The sequence below is a fragment of the Pelodiscus sinensis genome, chromosome 11 (assembly GCF_049634645.1).
Source record: "Pelodiscus sinensis isolate JC-2024 chromosome 11, ASM4963464v1, whole genome shotgun sequence".
Taxonomy (NCBI): Eukaryota; Metazoa; Chordata; order Testudines; family Trionychidae; genus Pelodiscus; species Pelodiscus sinensis.
The window spans coordinates 11,396,841-11,417,119 of NC_134721.1; the positions used below are offsets into that span (position 1 = coordinate 11,396,841).

A 20,279-nucleotide genomic window follows, 5' to 3' on the forward strand; every position below is an offset into this window, starting at 1 on the left:
AGTCCACCATTGTGAACCCCACTTAGATCAGTTCTATGCTGGCTACCCACCAGCCCGTGATTCTCCCACACTATGAGAAACTTCAGCCAGCTGTGAAAGTCAGCTTTAATGCTCTTTTTTGCGGGTGAGCAGGGGTGAGCAATAAGCAGTCAGTGGACCAGACATGGTTCACCAGGGTTAGTCCTTTATTTACCTACTTTATTTACCTGCACCTTCACAGGTATGGCCGCTTGCAGCTCCCATTAACTGTGGCTCACCATTCCCAACAGAAGCTGTGGGAAACCACTTCCCGCTGCTCCCAGTGGCTGGAACAGTGAACTCCAGACAATAGGAACTGCGAGCAGCTGCACCTGTGGACGTGCCGGTAAATAAAGTGTCTGGCAGCCCAACAGGGCTAACGCTGGTGAACCCTGTCCAACCCACGGACAGCCTATTGCCTACTCATGGCATAGAGTCAAAACTGAACCCATAATTTCTACTGATGCGATAACTGCCTTAAAATGGAGGAGTATTTTAGCTATGTTGGTCTGGGACATTCCAGAGGTGAGGTAATATCTTTACTGGACCAACTTCTGTTGTTGCTTGTTGCTCTCACCAACAGTAGGGCTATGTCTAGATTACATCCCTTTTATCGAAAAAAATTAGGTTTACAGGATCTTTTAAAAAGGGGCATTTATGTCTAAAGATCCCCGTCTTAACCGCATTTTTTTTCCGAAAAGTGGCTTTTAGGAAAAAAAAGCCGTGGCTACCATTATGTAAATGAAATGTGGGAAATTCAAATCCCACCTTCATTTACAATTTCAATATGTCTAATTTACATCCCTTTTCCGATAAAGGGATGTAATGTAGACATACCCTAGGTGATCCAGTGACAGATATTACCTCACCTATGTTGTCTTCTTACAGTCAAAGAAAGGTCTGAACATACACAAAATACCAATCTGAGGGATTGGTAGGGGAAGTGTATGGTAGTACCTTTTTATTATCACAGAGTTATAATTTTTTAAAAAAATTAAGGGCATTTAAAAACTGTTCAGTAAAGGAAAACAAATTATGAAAGAGCAGCACTGCAAAGTCAAACTTTACTAATTCTTTTGTAACTATAAGGTTCATGTGCTATCAAGTCTGAAATTACTTACAGACCATCTAACCCCATTGTGCTTTCTCTATGAAATATCACCTTAGAGAGCTGCTGGTGGTAAGCAAGGACTGTTATGAATTATGGCTCATTTTAAAATAATAATGTTTTCAGGAAAGGCAATAATATTATTTTAACCATCTGAGGGTAAACAACATGAATCAGCGTACTTCAGTGCTGTATAAGAATTATTGACTTAATACTTAATCTTTAAAACTGATAGACGTGTGCCCAAAAGCTAATAAAGTTCACTGTGATACAAATGAGCAAGTAAAATAGTAGATCACAACCTATGATAGCTTTAGATCATGATCATATGACCGTAGCCCACGGATAAAGAAAATTGAAGTGATTTAGAATGGAACCCAATAGGCTATATCTGATATTAATCAGTTTGCTGAAGCAAAGCAGTAATGTCAGGAAGATACAAAGGTGTAAAATCCATTTAACTGTGTCCAAATGCTTCTACTCTTTGACCCTAATGTCTTTAAGGTGAACTCCCCTTAGGGTTAAAACAATAATGTTTAATACTAAAAAGCCATAGCTAGCTGATAGTATACTACAACTGTCTAAACCCTTTAAATGGCTGTGTGTTTTCGTTCTGATATCTATGTAAAAAAATTTGAGCCATTTCTACCTGAAAAGGTATTTAACTGTCAACTTCCTCCCAATCTGTTTAAATACAGGGCAAACTTTCTAGAGTTGATTAAACTTTCTATTAGTAACTCTTTTCAAAATTTGGTGAATCAGTGTGTATGGAGATTGGATGTAAGTGAAGTATAAATGGTAAAGTAGAAGTTGTGCCCCCTCCTTGCTACACTCATTGACCCTCCCCCAGGAGTGTACTGCCAATCAAAATAGGCTCAGGAAATGGGTTGAGAACGGCCCTCCTCATGACGCCACCCCTGCGTGCCCCTCAAGCCCCGCCCCCTGCGTCATGTCTGGCACGTGGTGAAGGAAGCGGGCTGGGCTCTGCGTGCCACATAAAGCGCGGATGCAGAGCCGCTCGGAGTGAGGGGCAACGGCATGTGGACATGACAGCACACCAGGAAATTCCTGGTATCCCGCCGGGCCGTCTGCCCCTGTTTGACCCTCCCTTCTCTGAGGGTAGGCAGTCCCAGGTCTCCTCCCTTCTCCCCGCAGTTGCCAGCGAGGGCCAGGGATGCGCCAGCTGCAGTTTCTTCCTTACCCTGGCCTCTGAGGAAGGGTGGGCTGGACTGGGGCCGCAGCATGGCAGTCCCAGCTCTCCACGTGGGTCCTAAGGAGGGTGAGTCTGGGAACGGGTGGAGCTTGGCTCTTGTGGATGCAGAGTGATGGGATGACATCACTTTGTCATCCCACAGGAAAATTTTTAAAATATGTATAGAGAGATAACAACCAAAAGGAAATAAACATTGTTACTATACGTGTATTTTTGTATTCATTTCTAGACCTTATTAACAGTGATTAATTGGTTTCTAATTCTGTTCCAGAAACCCCAAGAAGAAGATTCAGAAAATGGTGTGGGACTTAATGAGACATAAAGCCTCTTCGTGCAACAGAAAATGTAAGTGCAAGCTACTGGAGTATCTTTTACATTTGGGAATTTGTATTTCCCTTTAACAAGCTCTGTTTTATTAAAGTTATGCACAGACACCCCAACAAACATGACTAAGTTCTGTACAAACATACAATAAGAAACAGTCCCTGCTTCAGAAATCTAAGTAGACAAGAGAGACATACTGAGAGAAAGGAAAAATTACGCCTGTTTTTCAGATAGAGAAATGAAGTGCAGAGAGATTATGTGACTGTTCTGAAATCTGTGGCAGAGTTTGGGACCGAATCAAGAACTTTAATGCCTATGTTAGTACCTCCACCACAAGACCATCCATTCTCTCCAAGAAAGAGGACCGCTATTTTTTTATTAATTTTACTTTTGCCTTCACCATATTCCATCATTTGTATATAAAATGTAGCAACTTCAATACGAATATTGCATGTGGTGTCCTGCTATTTTATTTACAGTGTAACTGTATCAGTATATGCAATTGTAATTATACCAGCCCCTTTCGTGTTTGATTATGAAATCATATTCATGTGGTGATAATGATGAAATTGAAGATAATTTAATGCAACAAAGCAGTTGGACCGCTGTGGTCCAGCAACATCCGTGGCCTGGAAGTCCCACAGATATTGTGGGACTAGAGAGCCCCAGCAGCAGAGGTTGCTGGCAGTTCAGACTGGAGCCCGCCAGTGGGCCCAGTGGGGTAGCGGAACCAGCAGCCAGCTAACTAGGGAAGCTGGAGGGGGGGCCCAGAGCTCAAAGTACCGCTGGGAGCTCAGACTGGATGGTAAGGCTGCTTTGAGGCCAGCAGGGCTGCTGGGAGCTCTATCGGGGCTGCCACAGGTTGCGGGACCGAAAGGCTGGAGGGAGGATCCCAGCTGGGGAAGCTGGCACTCCTCCCCCCCCCCCGCCCCCCATGATCCAACAAACTTCCTTGTCCAGGACTGAGGGTGCCAGACCAGGGAGGTCCAACCTGTACTTGTTAAGACAGGAGGTGCGCTCTTTCTGCCTAACTTGATCACGTTGAAAACAGAATTACAAGTTTCTGAGCTGATACAACATTATTCTCTTTACTGCTGACATTATCCACTTAGTCTTCTACTTTTATATTAACTATTTCTCCACTCTCCTTTTGTTTTTAACAGCTTAGTACGTGTATTAAACACGGAGAATCAATATGTCCACTAATATATTGGCCTTAACAAAAATAATAAATTACCTCACCAGTCTATTGTATTAGCTTACTGTGAAAGTTTATTATGTAGATACATTTTGTAGGCAATATCTCAACTCTCCCCCAAATATATTTTTATAGCCAGTATGGACTGGCCAGATTTGAACTGAATACAAACATACTGCCTAACTATTGATAGAAATATGAAAGTACATATCAGATGCTATGGTGATGAGCATTAAAAATTGCTTATAAAAGAATAGTTGTTATATGCACCAGTAGAAAATATATCTCCCCCCCTAATCCTTGGTGTTGTCATTTGCAGTACTATACTACAGCCAGAGGCTTTCTTAGACATCTTGCAACTGAACACTTTACTCAGTTTGTCACAAAATCTCCATTTTTGGAAACGGGCCTTTTTCAAGACCAATTAGAGGTAAGTACTGCATGTTGTCTTCTCCACGTGCATATTATTCTGTCATAGACACTATGAAAAATGCAAGATAGACAGTTACTATCCATTTGCAAGACATATGGGAATGAATGGTTTGATACTTGCAAAATATTGTTTTGGATCCACGGTATTAGTCCAAATTCAAATTCAGTTCAAGTCAATAGAAAACAGGGATGGGAGACTGATTTGGCCTTTCAGAATAAGTTGAAGCTGTTACAATCTGGTTGTAACTTCTTTTTTTGTGTGTGTTTACTAAAACACGTCTACGTTGCAGATTGTGCAACTTTTGGGACTTAGATATCGTAACACAAATTGTTAAGGAATATGTTAGTGTTTTGAGGAGGCCTTAATATCCATTGTCCATCAATGCATATAGTTTCCCTTGCACTACCCTTGAACTGTGATTGTCACTGTATGATAGAACATTGTGTATTCAAATGATTTTTGTCCAACTGTATCAAGATGTTCCTGGATATCCTGGATGTTTTCTGAGCACAGTACTAGACAATGAATGTACCATATTGTATCTGTACATGTCAAGAGGCAGACTCATTTAATGGGCAGAGAGCAAGAGCTCTTTCGATTACAGGAAAATAAACACAAGAAAGTTCAACGGAAAAAACAGTAATGGTTGGGCAAAGGAGAGGGAGAGGTATCTTTATATTTAAACTTTGTTACTATGATCAACCCAGTTTTCTGTGTTGTTTGATTTTTTTTTTTACTGTTCCTAACGCAATCTGTGATATTTTAGCAACCATCAAGCTGATATTCACCAGCTTTTTTGTGTGTCAGATTCTTCTGTGCTTCATTTTGAATTTTGTGTTAAGTCAGGTCATAACAGAAAGGGAAGAAATCAAGGATAATTAAAGTTTAAAATATTCTCATTTCATGGTGGGGCTAACAAGTGAAACTACACATAATGATGTAATCTAACATGTCAAAAAAGAAAATGAAAGGAGGAGACAGAAGGCAGGCCAGAGCCAAGGGATGCAATGTGCCATGTTATCTTCTAATTAACTAACTGATCCTTTAAACTGTCAAACTCAGCAAGGAACTCCGTGTCCTGGTTTCTTATTAATATTCATATTAGGGCACGGGAAGCTATGATTTCAATCCCAGTGGTTTTAGTTAAACATTTTTTAAAAAAATTCCTGGCTAACCAAGGTCTCAACAACTTCACATTCATAGGGAAATGAAGGCAGGCCACCCTGAATTCTATAATCCACTGCTGGGGAAAATTCTCTGAGGATGCATATTGATTTCTGAATTATTAAGGGAGCTTGTGTATTGAAAAAACAATTATTTTTCTTGTTGCTGCGAGCAGCCACGTAGTTAATCACATTGAGCTGTGCGTTGTCAAATAAAAGAAAGATGCATGTAACATTCTGTAAAACAATCCGCTTTTAATTTTACACACACAAATGAATATGCAATTTAATAAAACCATAGCCAGTAGGACTAGATGAAATCATTTTACCTTGTAAGTTGCACTCTAGGACCATGTTTGCAAAACTCTGAGTCCCACCAGAAAAATAATCTTATTATACAGTTATTCTCTTACATTTCAATCTGCTGGTTTTCTCTGGAATCCGGTAGATTTTTCTCTATCCTACTTGAGGGGAGCAGCTGACATTTGGCTCATCACTGCAGATTTATAATGGAAAAGCTGGTGTGATTAATAATGTCTGTGCCCTATCTACAATGCCTGTACTCTGTTTGGGTCCAGTTCTACATACACATTTCCCACTCACTGGGACTTGCATGTGCACAACTAAGGGTGGAATTAGGGTGGTTCTGCACAACAAAGTCATTTTAACATTGACTTCAATGGCAGTTGGATCTGATCCTGAGAGGATGAGAACAGTTAATCTCATTTTACGGTTACAATTCATGTCTCTATAAAGCACAGTATATTATACACTGCACTACAGCAGTATGTTCAGCTAAGGGCTAGCTGAGCTATAAATCATGGCCACATGCATAATACTGCTCATTGCAACAATAATTAAATTGTTGGAATATCATTAATGACCTTAATGATACACTTTAAAAAGAAATATGGGCTTCCAACTCTCATTCCCCAAGTGTTCTCGCTATCCAGCTTCCTCGGCCATCGTTTTTCGGCAGTTGTCAACGTGCTGCATTAGGAAATCCAATTTTCAATCTATTACATATTTTCCACAGTGAGAAGTGTAAGTTTAACCCTTTTTCATCTCCAGGCCCAAATGCACTTGCATCCCTGCTGGTGGTGGTGGTGGTGGGGGGGGGGGGAGTAGAGAAAGAAAGAATGCTACTTTCTCCTATCTGACATTTCTTCTTCCCTTGGATCCCCTCTCCAGGGGCTTTTGAGCAGGCGTCTCTTAATTTCCTCCCCCTCCCCCAACCCATGGGCCACCAGAGCAAATGTGTAAGCAGAGAATCCATAGTAACTTACTCTCTGCCCCTTAAATGGTTTGGAACCCCCCACTGGTGCTGTTCTTAAGGTCATCACTCATGCTGTCCAGAGGCTGCAGTGAGCCAGGATGGAACAGTTAAGGAATAGAGGCAAGGGACCGCTTCCATTGCTTTTGGCAGACCCCTAGAATCATTAGGTTTGCCTCTATTCTCTTCCATGAGAACAAGCTTTACTTGCCAATGGAGAGATACTGCAGAAAGCCTGTGCTTTCCATATTGGCTGTGTTTGTAAGAAAATGTATATACCCACAGGTGAATGTGCACACAGATGTATTTCAAACACCTGGTATTCTAACAACAATGGATGCCCTTTCCACGTCCTCCTAGTCAGATAAAGTGTGCAGATAATCTCAGGTGTTAATCCAAATATATAACTCTGCACACACATTGTACACTTTGAAAATGACCTATTGTGTGTGAATGAGAGGCTTAATAAAACACATCCAAATACATAAAGTGTCTATCAGCTAGGTTAACATCAGATGCTAGACTGCCAGACCACAAATGTTGAATATGTTGACTTTAAATTTCTACAGGGAGCATATGTTATGGATCAAAGAACACACTGATTAATCCAGTGGAGACAAAAGGCTGTCACTTTGGTCATGGTGGTATGATATCACCAGTGTTCACTAAGGAAATAAATAAAAGGAAAGCAAATTCTGGTGGAAAATTAGCAATAAGGAGAGGCTACGTTCCAAAATACTGTTTTAAATTAAGTCAAATACGTTTTCATTGATACACATTTTTTAATTTATTTTCTAAATGCCATCTTTAGCAATACTGTATTTATTTTTTAGTAATGATAACCTTTTGCGATGCTTTATAATGAGTGTAATCAAATTGAGTGTTTCTAATTTTTATGGTAAAATCGACTAGCTTTAATTGTATAAACCATCAAATGTACTCGGGGAACTGCAAGGAATTTGAGATTGCTGCAATGTATTATTATATATTTGTTTATGACGCTATAATTATACAAAAGCTTATTAAACTAATGGGTGGGGGGAGGGAAGCCCTCAACCCCTAATGACATCAGTAGATGTGGAAGACCTTTCACATTTTCCAGAGCAAATCCATTTAAATATTCATCAGGATGTAATCCAAGACACACATGAAATCAATTTTCCTCTATAAACAAGAAAACACTGGCAGCAGAGTTAGCTGCACATGGGAGATGGGTATGAGGGTCAATGCCCCATATTCTACAGAGCTCACACCTCTAAAGGTAGGGGTCAGAGATGCTTCTGTACTTATCCACTACTGCAGGGCTGCACTAGGGCTGTGTTGTTACTATAACTTTGAGCTAAGGGGTTTTGGGGGATTATTCCTGCCTTTTCCATCAAACACTGAAGTCCCCATTTCCTCTTCAGTAGGGTCCTAGGTTTGGGACATTCTGCATGGTACCATTTTTTTTATAGAGATATTAAAAAGCGGGTTAATGGGGTAACCATGTAATTGCTGAGAATCTCAGTGGTTACACAGTTATACACAACTGCAGCGCAGGGCAGCAGCCAGCTCCCCAGGAGCTGGTGCACGCCAGAAGCCAGTTTCTGCCTGCTAGCCCTGATACGTAAGCAGCAGCAGGGGGTGGCAGCTAACTCACCGGGAGCGGCGCATACCAGAAGGTGACTTTTAAGAAGCGGGACGTGAACCTGCGTGTAACCATTAATGGTAACTGATGAGCCTGGGCTTATCAGTTAATTGTTTAAACAGTTATACTTTACATCCCTAATTTCTGAGTTTACCAAAGGAACATTTTAAGCAGCCAGAGTATGTGGTGTCATTTTTCAGTTGCACCATTTCATTTATACTGTGAATAAAGACTGGGGTTTCAGATTTTTCTGAGGAGTTGTGCACCTCCATTTTTTCCTCAAGAAACATTATCTGAGTGGGAGTGCGGGAGGCTGAGTATTTCTGAAAATCTTGTGTGTTGTCCACTGTGAGGTGCATCTATAATCAGAAACAGGTTTCCTTGTGCACTATATCCCATTTGGGAAATGAAATGCTTCGCTCAACCTTACTTCTCGGATATTTCCACCTGCATATTCCAGGTATATGTTCTTATGAAAGCAGTTACATAATTTGCATCTTGAAAGGTTTCCAAAACATCACTAGAAAAACTCATGCGGAGTATTTTTTTTTTTTAAGAAAAGTCAGACTCCTAATAAGGTATCTTACCTACTGTAGTAGGCATATTCATGAACTTTTTTTTCTTATGTTTCCTGGTACATTTTTTCTTCTCTAATAAGTGAATCCTTCCAAACGCCTCAGCATACATTTAATTTCCAGGAATACTTGCAAGTTTCAGCTATTTCTGCTACTTTGCATTATCTCTGTACTTCATTGTCCATTTCTTTTTTATTATGCAATTGATTTCATTTGTTTTTGGATTAGTAAGAAACATGGAAAACGTTGAATTATAAATCTCTGTTGCAAGCCAAGATTCAGTGTTAAAAATATGTCCTCTGCCTTGAAAAGGTATCTGACACAAAGCACAGTGATGGCTCACAGTTTGTAAACTTTGAGGTGCCTGCTCAAGAAAAAAAAGACCCCATATGGTGATTTCTGATTATTCTAAGAGACGTGACTGTGGGATAGGGGCGAGGAGGACTTAGTGATTCCATCATTTGCCTTTTCAACTTCCCTGAGAAGCAGTGTACTTAGTTCTGGAAAGGGTTATTTCTATGAGCTACCTTTCTCTGTAAAATGTTTCACTTTGGCTGTGTCTACACTGGCATGAATTTCCGGAACTGCTTAAAATGGAATACTATTCCGTTTTCAGTTTTTCCGGAAAAGGAGCGTCTACATTGGCAGGCTGCTTTTCCGGCAAAGCCCTTTTTCCGGAAAAGCGTCTGTGGCCAATGTAGACGCGCTTTTCCGGAAAAGACTACTGGGCTGTCTACACTGGCCCTTTTCCGGAACAGTGTTCCGGAATAAGGACTTATGCCCGAGCGGGAGCAGAATAGTTTTTCCGGAATAGCGGCTGATTTTGTACAGTAGAGCATCGTTGCTTTTCCGGAAATTCAAGGGCCAGTGTAGACAGCTTGCAGCTTATTCCGGAAAAGCAGCTGATTTTCCGGAATAAGTGGCTCAGTGTAGATACAGCCTTTGTGTACCATGCATGCTTATATATATTCTTCTCTGGAAAAGGCATGTGTATTCAGCTGCTGACTCGAACTGATATATTTTGAGTGAGAATTTTTAAAAGTGTTCAATGATAGTCAGACTCTACTCATTGAATTTATTTGTCCTTTTTACCACTGACTGCAGTGAGAAAGAATTAAGTCAACACTGAGCAATTTTGAAAATCACTCTCTCTTGTATATCTGTATTTTATTTACTGTATAAAATGTATGCTTTCAGACATAGCTAATACTAGAAGATTTACCCGACATTGGTTGGGTCCTTCAGGGCAGAGGGCTGGAGGAGTGGGGGGTGCAAAGGGTCAGGGAAGGGGTGTGGGGGAGGAGGCTGGGAGTGTGAGGGTGCAGGAGTCAGGACTGGGTGGGTGAGGAAGGGCACAGGGCAGAGGATGAGGGTGGCTGCTGGCTTTTCCCTGGGGCCAGCATGGGCCATGCAACCCACCCACCAGTTTCTCCCAGGGGGCTGGCTTCTCCTTGGGGCTGGCCTGGGGGCAGTGGGGGCCATACAGCCCAAAGCAGCTGCTCTCTAGAAAAGGCTGGGGCAATAGGGGCTATGCTGCCAGCCAGGTGATGCTCCCTGGGGCTGGGACACTTGATGCCCCCATGTGGTCATTCTGGGGAATAACTGTCACACCCCTTCTTTTCCATTTGATGAGAAACAGTCACATTCCATGCACATCCCATTGTCCTGGCACAGCCTGAGTTTGCTTTAAGTTACAATAAGAGGACATTGCATATCAAATTCAGTGGTCCTAGCTGTTTAGGAAGAGATCTTGAACAAATAAACTGTCAGACAGATGGACGATAGACAGATGCACAAACTCTCTCAAATATACAGTAGACATAATATGCCCACAAATGACACGTATCTACATACAAACAGATGTTGATGCTTTTTTCTCCTTTTCCCAGGGAATTACTGAATTGTTACTACTCTGCTATACTGAGTGGATTCCTTTAACAAGCTGTTAATCTGTTGGTTTTTTCATGGCCAACTGTATTTGTCCTCCATTTGTTCAGCTGTCCTAATTACATGCTATCCCATCTCAAATGTGATTCATGTACAGTAGTAAATAAAATCACATATGGGACCCAATAAAACAAGTACTGAGTGATCTCCTCTCCTTATGATGTCAGACAGCAAAGCCTGCTGTTAGTTTTGTTGAAGGTGCTCAGAACCTTACAGGACTAGGCTGGCATTGAACACAGCGACATTTTGAGAAAAGGTTAAAAAAGAAGAGCAAACTTATGACCCATTATAGTGCTTGCTTATAGCATTCACCTTCAGGGAGGTAAAGTGAGTGAGGTGCTGGTAGTAAATTCCCATTGTGCTGCTTGCTTGATCAGGTAGCATGTAGATTGCCAGAGTTGGCTCCTGGGAAGCAACATATTGCTAAAACACACCCTGACAATTGTTTAGAAGAAACAATGCTAACACAGTACTTTGAATGTATAATAGAATAAAAACGCACCAATATTTAAGTTATAATACTGGAAAAAGTTATGCTCTTTCTCAGGAAAAACTAATTAAAGTCCGTTGAAATTTTGCTTGAGTAAGCTCTGCAAGATCAGTGTTTATATTAATCACAAGCCAATTTGTGCAATGCTAATGGAATTAGTAAAAATACATATCCATTGGAGGAGAGAGGGGAAAACAATTCTTCCTATTAAAAAACACTCTGAGTCACTCAAAACAAAATACATTACATTATTCAGTCAAACTGTGATAGCTTGTTACTTATCACACAATGATGTATTGATTTTGTTTAATCTTTCCCTTCTTCCGACACTTTCATTTCCTGTTATCACAATATAACATCAACAACAGAACACAGAGCAGCAACGTGTGGTGATTGGCCAATATAAATATCCAATTTAAAAACCCTATTGTTCACTGGAAAAACAATTAGAAAAACATATCTATATTATATGTGCTCATATTATTATTTTTGCAAGTACATGTGAAATCAGTGGCCAAGTAATAAGTTTACAATAACATGCTCGAGTGAAAAAATTCTCATCTTTAATATGAAATTAACTCAGTTTCATAGGTTTTCATACATCAAAAGATTTGGTGTATCTGGCTATTGTCTGTCAAAATAACTTATAATACAATTGCTCTAAAACAGAGCAAGCATGTAAAAATCTAATAAAATGAAATATTAAAGTGGACATTCATCTTTAATTCAGCTGTTTATCCAGAAATTTACTAAATACTGAAGATGAATACTAGTATTAATCTAGCTTTCTTCTTTATGGGAAAAAGCACATGTGGATACAGATGCAGTCAGGGCCTTTACTTTCTCACGCCTACTTATAGACATTTTATAAAGCTGAGGCTATCTTAAAACCATGTGGTGAGACTCATAATAGGAATCTACAAAATGGAAATTCCCACTAACTTGGAATCCTGGTCTAAGTTTTTGTATACAAGATTAGCAAATTCCATAGCTATGTGATTAAAGGATACAAGGTTTAGCAATATAACACTGTGAAGTTTATCTGGAAGTCAGTGATTAAGTCCTATTTTGGTTCCTTGTTTTCAGCAGCTTGGCAAGGCAGTGCAAGTTTCTTCGTGCTATTTTCTGAGTGTGCACTTCCAAAAGATTCTGCTTTAAGCCCCCAATAGGGATGTAAAATCCCGTTTAATTAGTTAACTTGTTAAACTTTGAGTTTAATCAGTTAACAGATTAAATGGGGGAGAGTATCTGGGCTGACGCCTGCTGTGAATGGGGGCTGCTCCGGCTGGGTGGAAGGGCTGCTCCAGTCCCCATTGGTTAACCGTAACCCATAAACCATTAACATCCCTAGCCCCCAAACATCAAAGAAATGAAGATGGAATAGCAAATGATAGATTCAACTAGAATATTCAGGGATTAACTAATTTCAGGATCACGGGCAATTTCTGCAAAGGAATCTATGGGTACGTCTAGACTACCGCGTTTTGTCGATGGAAGTTTTGTCGACAGATATTGTCGACAAAACTTCCGTCGACAATTTGCGTCCAGACACATTGAGTTCTGTCGACAAAGCAAGCCGCTTTGTCGACAGAACTCCGTAGTCTGGACGCAGTGTTACAGGCAATAACACCTTCTGTCGACAGAAAGTGTTATGCCTCGTAAAATGAGGTATACCAGCGTCGACAAAACCGCGGAGTTCTGTCGATGTTGTGTCGACAGAACTCCGCGGTAGTGTAGACGCTGGTATTGTTTTGTCGACAAAAGTCCACTTTTGTCGACAAAACTAGGTAGTCTAGACACACCCTATGTCTCTAAAAGAAATGAACAAAACTGTTGATGTAATGCACACCTTAGAGGTCTTCTCCCGTTGGTATATTTTCACCTTTCACGCACTACATACAACAAGTTTTCACTCTTTAGTTTAATATGATTTTCACCAAGGATTACAAACTAATGCTAACTGCTGTGGTTATTTTCATGACTGTCCCTTTAAAGTTCCTCTTTGATCTGAAGTGCTATTTAACCTTAGTCTAGAGAATTTGGGAGAGACAAATTTGGGAGAATGCAAGTGACTGCTACGTATTCTAGACTCATGCAGTGGAGATTCAGAAATATTTTAAATGACCCTGCAGTTAGGTTTAACTTTTAATCTTGCCATCAGTGCAGAATTGAGGTAATGACTTCTCTCATCACTTTCTAAATCTAAACTTCTCCACGGTAAATTCAGACACCAAAGGGAGTGATGGAGAAGAGAAGGGAAAAATTATCAGCAGATCTGCTGCCCAGCAAACATGTTTCTTAGTGCTAGGAGGCAAGAATTGCTTTTGTTAAAAATAAGGCAGCTACCACCTACCTGGCTCAGTACGACACCCAGCAAAAGTTTACAAAACCTGAGATGGTCCCAACCAAAATGACTATCCAAACCTGTCCTGGGTTACATACAGAAAGCTCCCATTGGGTTCATCCAGGGATAGGTACCATTATGTCACAATGAAGCTGTTAAGCAGGTAATTCTGGCATAATGGTATTTGATAGTGTCCCTTTTTAAAACGTAGACTAGGAAACCACACATATATTGTCTTCTGAGCACTAGGGAGATAATCTCCTTGTTACTCTGGTAATTTCTCAGATTAGGCTATGGGATTTGCTCTGCTCAGCATACAAGAGTTGCTCAGATCTGAGAGATAGAAGATATGTATTTTTTAAGCCTCACAGAACATAGCAGGTGTATTATCCTTAACTATGACAAGAGTTTCTTAGGTCTCATGTACATAAGGGCTGTGTCTACATTGGCATCCTTTTCCAGAAAAGGGATGCTAATGAGACACTTTGGAATTGCAAATTCTGCGGGGATTTAAATATCCCCCGCGGCATTTGCATGAACATGGCTGCCGCTTTTTTCCGGCTCGGGGCTTTGCCGGAGAAAAGCGCCAGTCTAGATGGGATCTTTCAGAAAATAAAGCCTTTTCTGGAAGATCCCTTATTCCTCTTAAAATCAGGAATAAGGGATCTTCCGGAAAAGGCTTTATTTTCCGAAAGATCCCGTCTAGACTGGCGCTTTTCTCCGGCAAAGCCCCGAGCCAGAAAAAAGCGGCAGCCATGTTCATGCAAATGCCGCGGGGGATATTTAAATCCCCGCGGAATTTGCAATTCCAAAGTGTCTCATTAGCATCCCTTTTCCGGAAAAGGGTGCCAATGTAGACACAGCCAAGGTGGAAATCCTGCTCCTGAGTTTCACTATGTGATGAGGATTTAAGTACAGCCTCTCTCCGACTTACAAACTGGTTATGGACCAAGCAATTGGTCGTAATTCGGTTTGTTCATAAGACGAACCCCATAGAGTTACATGCGACCACGCTGTTCATAAGCGCGGATTGCATTCGTAACTCGGGGTCTGCCATTTACAACAGTTTCGGTCATAACTGTGAACGGTCGTAAGTTGACTGTTCGCAACACGGGGACCGGCTGTATCTGTTGTGTGTGATTAAAGGTAATTTTGAGCAATTAAAGAAAACAGTTCACTTGTGACAGGTGGCAGAAAACTAAAAAAGACAATTACTCTTTTTAGCCATCTGTGTTAACTGCCATTAGCAGAATTAAATGGAGATTCACCACTTTAAAATTTGAGGCAGAGTTCCTTTTCCCTTCACTGCATAATATAACATTGTCTGAAGACTAATTAGAAAAAAGTAATTTCACCCTTCATGCCATGAGGTGTCTATTTATTGATTTTATTAGAGATGTGAGAGCTCCAAGATATGATAAATTAAACAACCACTTGCTTTAAAATTCTGTGAATACTATCAGGGCTCAGGAAAAGTAATCATTCCTTGAGGGAGAGAAATTTGTCCTATCAGTACGAGAGGACCCAGGGTAATGGGTTAACCTTCCCATTCTGGGGTGCCGCTGAGCCTGCCTGTTCCACCAGCCTGAGCTCCCTCACCCTGTCCCGCTAAGCCAGTCAAGTCAACCCCTCAAGTCAATCTAGGACAGTGGTTGTCAACCATTCCAGATGACTGGACCTCTTTCAGGAGTCTGATTTGTATTGACTAGCCCCAGGTTTCACCACACTTAGAACTCATTGGTTATAGAACCACTACATCAAACAAACTAATTGATATGGATTTTGACTCAGACCTCTAGAGTAACAAGTAAAAATGGGTATAGGTATGGATCTGGCATGAACAGTTACCCGAATCACATATCAGCATAACACTTTGAAAGCTAGAGTGTTAGCTCCCTATTTGCTCCAGATCAGACTGAACTAGTAGTAGAGGAGTTAAGCTAAAAGTTTCCCTTGCTGCCATACAGAAGACATATTGGTTCGGTAAGGGAGAGTAGGCAGTTGGAAATTACTTGCATTTACTTTGGATGTTTAAGTGGACAAGCGAAACATAGAGAAAGGGTTGCTATAGCAATGGACAAGAGAATAGTTACTTCAGTGAACAGCTGGTAACCCATATCTGAGCAGATTGTCATAGCAAGGTTTACTACTGCCTCCAATAAACGATGCATTACTGTGATCTGCTTTTACGCACCAACAAAAGCAGCAGGAGAAGGGTGGATTTTATCAGCAGCTGTCCACCAGATTCCTGATCTGAGCTGATGATGGGAGATGGGAATGCAAAGGTTGCTAATATGCGGTAAACAGAGATAGGCATGGAGTTATTTATGGGTGAGGATGATCCACAAAATGGAAGTAGGGGAGAGATAAAGGGGATATAAAAGCATTTCTACCCCAACCAGAAGTTGCTGAAGGAGGGGTAGAATATTGGAGATCCTCCCTTCTTCCAGCAGCTTAGAGTCTGTGGAGGGGGGAGAACAAATGTCCTCCTATATTCCAGCAGCTTAAAATTTACATGACACTAACTAGACAGAGACTGATAAGAAAGATGGAGCCTATGAGTAGAATCCAGAGACTGAACCTAGACAGAATTTTAATACCTTCATCCTTCTTTCCAGCAGCTGGCTATTGCAGGCTGGTTGGATTTCTCACCACAGAGTTGCCTCTGGTCCTTGTTGATGAAACCACTCATGCTTGTCTTTTGTATTCAAGTTTTGCCTAGAAAATTTAGTTCTCTGGATTAGAGGGTAACCTTTTGGGGCAGAGATTGTCTTTCTGTTCTGTGTGTATACAGTACTAGCACAATGAGGTCCTACTATGATCATTCTACGCTACAGAGTCACAGTCACAGCCACCATGCTGCTGAGATAAAAGGGTGCTACTGAAAAATTATGAAATTTCCTGAACATCTGTCGCACCTTTGAGTAATAATGTATTCTCAAGTAAACTGTCAATTCTAGTGTAAACACTATGCTAATGACCAGTAAGAGGTTTCATTTTATCACAGGTTCATCTTGTCTAATTACTGCATCTTCTGTAAAGATTAACACTAAACACAGTTTGTTAAAAAAAAAAAAAGATGAAGTGGCAGTAGGGGTGGATTAAAGGCATCATGTCTGGGTTTTAACAATTGTAGTCACCAATTATAAAACTGGGAATAATGTCACAGTTCCTTTCTTGTATGAAGTAATTTACAAGTGCATTTTTCAAACACTTGAGTATGTGGTTAATGACAGACCTTTTGTCACATTCTGCTGCAATCACTCTTTAAGATGGAAAGGGGGAAAAAGGGAGAAAGAAATATGCCATCAACAATGCCATCAACAATTAGATATGTAAACTGGATTCAGGTAGGGTGATAAAGGCATTAGTATGTAAAGGTAAGACAAGATGTTTGGACAAAGCGATCGGAGATATTCTTTAGAAAAGAAAAACATGAAGGGCCCAATCCTTTACTGGTACAAACTGGCATAGAACCATCAGAGTAGTGTTTGTGTGATAGGTTGTCTGGTTACACAGGCTACTACATTCCATAATTCAGTTAGAATCATAGAGCTGGAAGAGACCTCAGGAGGTCATCAAGTCTAGCCCCCTGCCCAAAGCAGGACCAATCCCAACTAAATCAACCCAGCCAGGGCTTTGTCAAGCCGAGACTTAAGTTCTCCCAGGCAAAAAGTTTTTTGGTTTTGGGGTTTTTTTTGTCATAAGATTTTCTATGAATAGGAAACAAGATGAATTCAGTATCTATGGGTACGTCTAGACTACATGCCTCTGTCGCCAGAGGCATGTAGATTAGGCTACCAGACATAGGAAAATGAAGCGGCGATTTGAATAATCGCCACTTCATTTAAATTTACATGGCTGCCGCGCTGAGCCGACAAACAGCTGATCAGGGATGAGGTATACCTGGGTGGTCGACAAATGCCTTTGATGTCAACATCCGCGCGTCCAGACTACCGCGCTGAGCCAACAAACAGCTGATCAGCTGTTTGTCGGCTCAGTGCAGCAGCCATGTAAATTTAAATGAAGCGGCGATTATTTAAATCGCCGCTTCATTTTCCTATGCCTGGTAGCCTAATCTACATGCCTCTGGCAACAGAAGCATGTAGTCTAGACGTACCCTTAATGTAGACTCAGTATTAAGCATTCCGATGTATGCAAAAAACCTATTTCATATATATATAGAGAGAGAGTGAGAGGAGAGAGAGAGAGAGATTCTAGACTGATGCCTGTTATTTTGAGAGGTAGCATAACATAATGATGCCTTATGTTGCCGTCAACTTTCTCAGACTGTTGTACAGCACAGGTCCCACAAAGCAAGACCACGAACATTTGAACAGAAATTGGGTCGCCCTTTTCAGTTTGTTGTTACAGTTGATAGAGATGCAATGGCTTTCAAATGGTGGCTTGGCAACTCTTGTCACCCAAAACTGCTGGTCCACAAAAATAAGGAATGACTTCTAGTGCCAACTAAAGAGAGATCTGTAGCATGTGTGTCAAACTTGGGATTCTGAAGCTCAAGAACCCAAATTCTAGTCAGCTTTTCAGTGGTTGGGAGCAGTGATTTATGTAGAACGATAATTATGTGACTTCAGCATGTGGATTCTTTATAGTAAGAGCACAATTAACAGCCTTGCTTCTGTTCTGGAGGAGTTTTCACTTCCATGCATCCCACGTTTTGTCTTTCTAAATGTGTATAAATTAAACAATGAAGTACACTATTGTGTGTGTGTGTGTGTGTGTGTGTGTGTGTGTGTGTGTGTGAGAGAGAGAGAGAGAGAGATTGTATATGAAATTACTCATTAGGTTGTTTAATTTTGATCTGTACATCACCCCTATAACTTGCATGTCTTATTTAAACAGAAAACATCTCCTATAAAGGAAAAATGAAAATGTTTAATTCTAAGTAAATAGCTGCCTCATATTTAATATGAAATTGTTCCAGTCTGCTCTTCACATGGGTGATCCTGGAAATGTACACCTATGTGTTTGTGTGCAGCTGTAAAATTCTTTCTTTAGCAGAGGATAATTTTATTTCTGTTACTTTCAATCCCTTCTTGAGCTGGGCGCCCATGGAGGTTGGATACACAACTAAATAGGCAGTGGACAGCAGAGATGGCATTAGTAAACAGAAGCCCTTCAAGTAACTATTTTAGGCACATTTCACACTCCAGTTGAATAAATTGTCTATAGATCTCAACCCCCAGGTGCTTTCAGCTATCATGCCCTCAGTTGTTTATATTCAAACTAGGTAATTTGGTGTGCTTTCTAACGAAATAGATTTTACATTTGGTTTTAATAAAAAAGTGTGAAATTGCCAAGGATTCTGGTATGGAATATAGCAAACAATCAGGCAGCCCATTGTATCTCTTGGACATCAGTCATTAAACAGTTAATATTTCAAATAATGCATTATTACAGAGATATTAGCTTCTGTTTCCAGTGAGTACATCATATCACTATCATGACACACATGCACAGAGAAAGTACATATGTCAACTGACAAGTCAGCTACTGTCTGGTGTTCCCCAAGGGGAGAGATTCATGCATGGGGTTGCCGAAAGAAGGGTCATGATTCAGTCTGGCAGGGGGCATAGCCTGGACACATTTTTTCTTAATTGCCTAAATGTCATCTGTGACATGGGCTGGGTGACTTTGCAGCTGAAGCAATGGAAAAAAAATACAAAGAATCTCAGATATACCAGAATCCCAAAATGCTCTGTTTGTTTGTTCAATAATCATTAAGAATAAAAATAATTCTCCCTTCACTTCTACCCATAACTATTGCCCATCACTTTTGCCTGTGTGCAGACATAGACAAGACTACAGATTAAGAATAGCACTGCATATAAATAATCACTTTTCAATGTTTAATTTTTCACTTTTACATCCCTTCCGACAGTACCTTACATTGTAGATTCATTTAGTATGGGGACAAAGGCTAAAGACATTTGCATTTGCCTGTAAAGCCTGATGGCTGGAATGTACTAACAGTTTATTCACAGCAGGATGTGGTGTAATTGTCAGTTCTATTTTTCTCTTCTAAAGAGTAATTCTTTGGTGAAAAGGAAAAAACAAAAAACTAAAACAAAACACCACTAATGTTAACAAGGTTTTGCAACTTTGGCATGTGATATTCTAACTGAAATGGGTGCTAATGACCTAGTTGCTACAAGATAAAAACACAGGGTACAAATATTGCATAGAGTGAAAACTGTTGTTTGAAATCACACGTGAGTGCCAAAGTACAGTGGATGTAATGAAGGTAGTGTGTCCATTAAATGTGGAAAAGAATTGCACTGAATACACATGGGGATGCTTTGGGTATTCTCTCGGGAGATTGCCTAATAAGGAATGGTCTTTCTTTGTTGTAAAAGTGGAAGACTGAAATATGTCCCCACAGTGAGCCAATAATGGATACGGCTCATAGAAGGTTCCATAGTGAGATTAAAGCGTGCAGATGGAGGATGAGGGAGAGATCTTTGGGTGCATCTATTCAGCATCCTAATCTTGAAATAGGATACACAATTTGTGTATCTTATTTTGAATCTATTTCGAAATAGCTT

The 20,279-nt window shown here is 40.5% G+C and overlaps 1 protein-coding gene and 1 long non-coding RNA gene across 5 annotated transcripts in view; one reads left to right on the forward strand and one right to left on the reverse strand.

The window, feature by feature from the left end:
- The window catches only part of PDZRN3 (PDZ domain containing ring finger 3), a 238,987-nt gene that overhangs the window by 66,076 nt on the left and 152,632 nt on the right, over positions 1 to 20,279 (reverse strand). The gene's annotated exons all lie outside the window — the stretch shown is intronic.
- The window catches only part of LOC142830914 (uncharacterized), a 37,134-nt gene continuing 19,459 nt past the window's right edge, over positions 2,605 to 20,279 (forward strand). Inside the window, exons 1-3 of one of the 2 annotated variants that reach the window (XR_012906452.1) lie at positions 2,605 to 2,684; positions 4,181 to 4,291; positions 7,300 to 7,448. This is a non-coding gene — a long non-coding RNA (uncharacterized LOC142830914). Of the gene's footprint in view, positions 2,685 to 4,180; positions 4,292 to 7,299; positions 7,449 to 20,279 lie in introns of those variants that run through there. The other variant, XR_012906453.1, reaches the window with a different exon arrangement.